Source organism: Peromyscus maniculatus, chromosome 11 (assembly GCF_049852395.1).
Source record: "Peromyscus maniculatus bairdii isolate BWxNUB_F1_BW_parent chromosome 11, HU_Pman_BW_mat_3.1, whole genome shotgun sequence".
In the NCBI taxonomy this organism is placed as follows: domain Eukaryota; kingdom Metazoa; phylum Chordata; class Mammalia; order Rodentia; family Cricetidae; genus Peromyscus; species Peromyscus maniculatus.
Window position 1 is genome coordinate 44,130,962 of NC_134862.1, and position 4,646 is coordinate 44,135,607.

The window sequence follows — 4,646 nt, forward strand, 5'->3', positions numbered from 1 at the left end:
GTAAGCCAAATAAACCCTTTCCTCCCCAACTTGCTTTTTGGTCATGGTGTTTCACTGCAGTGGTAGAAACCCCAACTAAGACAGGGACTGAGACAACGATTCCTGGAGCTGGGTGGCTTCCAGCTTAGCTTCTGGCTCAGGAAGTGACAGTCTCAAAGGAATGGGGCGGAGAGCGGTGGAACAGGACACCCTGTGTCCTCTGGCTTCCTTGTGGCCACAGGTACAAGCATACAGCCATACACATGTGGGCATACACCACACAACATACAGCATACACATGTGGGCATACACCACACAACATACAGCCATACACATGTGGGCATACATCACACAACATACAGCATACTCACATACCACACATGTTTTTAAAAATGAGGTGGGCAGTGGTGGCACACCCTTTAATCCCAGCACTAGGGAGTCAGAGGCAGGCCGATCTCTGTGAGTTCGAGGCCAGTCTGGTCTACAGAGTGAGATCCAGGACAGGAGCAGAGAAACCTTGTCTGAGAGAGAGAGAGAGAGAGAGAGAGAGAGAGAGAGAGAGAGAGAGAGAGAGAGAGAGAGAGAGAGAATGAGAATGAGTCCAGGCATTATAAAATTTACCTCAGTGGTCTTCGGCCATACCACCCTGAACGCACCCGATCTCATTTGTTCTCGGAAGCTAAGCAGGGTCGGGCCTGGTTAGTACTTGGATGGGAGACCGCCTGGGAATACTGGGTGCTGTAGGCTTAAAGAAAAAATAAAAAAAAAAAAAATTACCTCAGTGAGGAGAGCTGAAAGGTGTGGTGGGTGTTCTGGCCTCTCGTGTGACCCTGGACTGTGAAACCAGCCTGTGTGGAGCTCTCTCTTCTGTAGGAGGCAGTGACAGGGGACTGTGGGCAGATCTGAAGACTGGCTGGAACTTCCTCAGTCCTCACTTGATCTCTCCCCTTTGGAATGTGGAGGAGACCTCTCCTGGGCCCAGTGCTGGAAGCTGGAGGCTCCAGGTAGACCTGTCTTGGCATACAGGACTCTGCACTTGCCAGTGACCACCGAGGTGACACAATGCAGTAGTATTTGGTTGGTTGGATTTAATTTTCTCTGGCTCCTATCTTGCAAGACCCAGGCATACTAACTCTTTCGTTGTTGTTGTTGTTGTTTTGGCTTTTGGTTTTCGAGACAGGATTTCTCTGTGCAACAGCTCTTGCTGTCCTGGAATTAGGTCTGTAGACCAGGCTGGCCTCCAATCCACCGAGATCCTCTGCCTCTGCCTCCAGAGTGCTGGGACTAAAGGTGTGCGCCACCACCACCAGCCTCACTGTCTTCTGAAGTGAGAGAAACTGAGCTCCTGGAGGTTGTCTGTCTCTGAGGATAGGAATGCTTTAAAAAGAGAACCCTGCCTTTGAGATTTCAGACCAAACAATACAAGGCTTCAGCCTTCAGGGAAGAAAAAGAAGGGCTCTTCTTAGGAACGGCTTTTCCGGTTCCTTCCTGCTCCCTACATGCTCACAGCATGTGCCCACGGCCTTGTACCATGGAGGAAGAGATTATCAGTCTGGCCATGGAATGAGTCTGAAAACCGGTGCACAGAACCAAGTGACCCTGGCACCTGCAGGAGGTCACTACATCGGCAGCCCTCCCTCCCTGGCTTAGGAGATGACTATGTACAGGAAAAAGGGAAACCACACAGCCTGCGGCTGATGCCGCAGACGTCATTCCTCTGCCCTTTCTGTCCGCCCAGCTTCCCCTAGGGGGAGCTATGTGTCCTGCTCGGTGTGGATCTGGGCCTGGAAGCTTGAAGAACCTGCTCCGCCCCGAGTTCCCCGGCTCTCGCTTCTCTTCTGCGGCTTGCCTGTCTATCTGGTCCAAACCTTCTCTGAACTTTGATCCATTTCTAACAGCCGGCTTGTTGTTCTTGGACTCCGTGGATCCGTCCAGCTGGAAGAACCGCCCTTAGCTCTTAAGTGCTTTTCCAGTTTACTCCTCACAGTCTGAGAGTGAGGCCAGCTGGGAGCCAGAGCCTTGGCTCTGCTGCTCACAGGGATGGTGTAGACACGCTCGGCTGCGTCAGTAGAAACTGGGGCCTCCGGGACCTGTGTGCCCCTCCTTAGAAAGAAAGGAAACAAAACACCTTTCTCATGCTGACATTAGGCATGTCTGTGCCATTAGGCATGAGATAGACGCTTTTCTGGCCCAAGGAACAACATCAGGATTACTAAGGTACTTGGTAAACCTGCAGGTTCTGAGGTTCCAGGGAGGTGTGGGGCCTGGGGCTTTGTGTAGATTCAACCATCCTCATCATGCTGTCTAGGTCACCTGTCTGTCAAGAACTCCAAGCCTCTTGTGAGTATTCTTTCCTCACCTGTACAGAGGTAAAACACAGGACATGAGCCATTTGGGTGGTGATGGGAATTTCTATATCTTGATTGGTTTGATTATATAATTTCTATATCTATATAGGCTTGTCAAACCATTCTACATATAAGATATAGGAGTATAAACTGGACTTCAAAATCTTTACTACGTGAAAGGGAATGCAGTTGTACATAGGTAATAATCACTACATGGACAGTCAAGAGTTCTCCAAGAGAGAGTGGTGGGGGAAAAGGGACATAATACCTGTATCCTTTTTTTTTTTTACATTTATTATTTATATATTTATTTTATGTGTGTTGGTGTTTTGCCTGCATATATGTCTGTGTGAGGGTTTTGGATCTCCTAGAACTGGAGTTACAGACAGTTGTGAGCTGCCATGTGGGTGCTGGGAATTGAACCCGGGTCCTTTGGAAAAGCAGTCGACGCTCTTAACCTCTGAGCCATCTCTCCAGCCCAATACCTGTATCCTTAACAGTGTTGTCTCTTCTCTAGACGTACCGTACACTGTGCCCAGAGCTTGCTGTCCTTCGGGGGCTGTGAGGCAGTTCAGACTTAGGCTTTAACTCCCTGCGAAGAAGTCCAAGTTGGAGTTGGCTGTCTCTCCACCCCGCATGTCCACAGCACTTGTAGAGCCCTACAGCTCCAGCCTTAACCCCCAGACCACCCTGAAGTTCTCAGACTGGACCTTCATGAAACAACAAGACCATCTATGGCACCTGTCCCTGCAGCTTGGACACTGAGCACTTGACCTACAACAGGTTCATCCGCCAGATCGTGTCTTCCAACTCCCTGTGTTTGATAGTGCCCTCAATGTGGACTTACTGGAGTTCCCGATCATTCTGGTGCCCTACCCGGCATCTAGGTTCCTGATGACCTACTCACCTTTGTCTCAGCTGAGAAGGCCCACCACGAGCACCCCTGCTGGGTCAGAGATTAGTGAGCACTAAACTGTCTAGTCAGATGGTCAAGAATGGCAAGTGCATTGCCTGCCATCTGCTCCACTGTGAAAACTTAGAGCCTGTGGATGTGATGCTGCTGCTGTCGCTGCTGCCCAAGTCCAAGTGCAGCATCCACTGAAAACTGCTGTCCCACAGGGCTCAAGACAAGTTGAGGGTGAAGAGAAGAATTGGCATGTGGCCCACGTCGTCACTAAGAGAAAATCCAGGAGACACAAAGGCACTGGGGATGGGAAGAATGGGGCAGGTAACCCTTGAACTGTCAGAGAAGCGAGGCCTTTGGGCCAGCAGCCAAGGGAGTGGCCTCCTCCGTCCCATATGCCAGGGGCATAGCCACATGATCGGGCTCTCCGTCTGCAGGGAATAGGTCCCCACCTCCCCAGGATCTTGCTGTGGAGATCAGTCTAAGGAGGACTTGAGATCCTCCTGCTGCAGCCTCCTAAGTGTGCGTCGCACACCTGGCTGGGAGAACAATTTGGGAAGTACAGAACGGCCGTCGGCAGATGAGGGGTGTGGGAGTTGGCAGATGAGGGGTGTGGGAGTCGGCAGATGAGGGGTGTGGGAGTCGAAAGGCCGCTTGTGTTCTTCACCTGTGAACACTGTCATTTCCTCCTGCGGTCATAAATCCATTTGCTCCCCACCTCGTCACCCACCCCATTCCTGAGGTGCTGGCATAGAACTTAGTTTAAGTTTTATGGGCTTTGCTCCAGAGCAGTGGCTTTCAACCTTCCTAGTGCTGAGACCCTTTAATCCAGTTCTTCACGTGGTGACTCCCCCAACCATGAAATTATTTCCTTGCCACTTCCTAACTGTAATTTTGCTACTGTTATGAAGATAAATGTAAATGTCTGATGTACAGGATATCCGAAATGGAACCCCTGGTGGGGTTGAGACCCACCTATGGAGATCCGCTTCTAAGGCAGCCGACTCTAGAAAGATTAAACATGGCGGCAGTGGTATCAGAAAGCATACTCTGCCTTCCTGCGCTGTGACATTGCCATGGATGTGACCACAGCTGGATAGGAGGCAAGGACCCCTGGACTTACAGATAATAGTTATTTACTGGTGGTGTAAGGGTGTAAAGGGTAGTTCTGTAGTGCAGACTGCAAAGTGTGTGTGTTGGGGGCGTGCATCTTGGGAGACTCGCTGTTACTGTTCCCACATTAGGAAAAGTTTAGCTGCTCAGAGGAAGACTGACTGCTTTTAGGAGCCAGTGAACTTGCTGCCCTCAGTGGCACTGGCTAGAAGCAACGTGTGTGTGTGTGTGTGTGTGTGTGTGTGTGTGTGTGTGTGTGTGTGTAGCTTTGGAGCCTATCCTGGAACCCACTTTGTAGACCA

The 4,646-nt window shown here is 50.6% G+C and overlaps 1 non-coding gene across 1 annotated transcript; it reads left to right on the forward strand.

Moving 5' to 3' along the window:
- Positions 1-607: 607 nt before the first annotated feature.
- LOC121821460 (5S ribosomal RNA) lies at positions 608-726 on the forward strand. Its single transcript, XR_006062288.1, has one exon. It is a non-coding gene; the product is annotated as a 5S ribosomal RNA (ribosomal RNA).
- Positions 727-4,646: the final 3,920 nt, after the last annotated feature.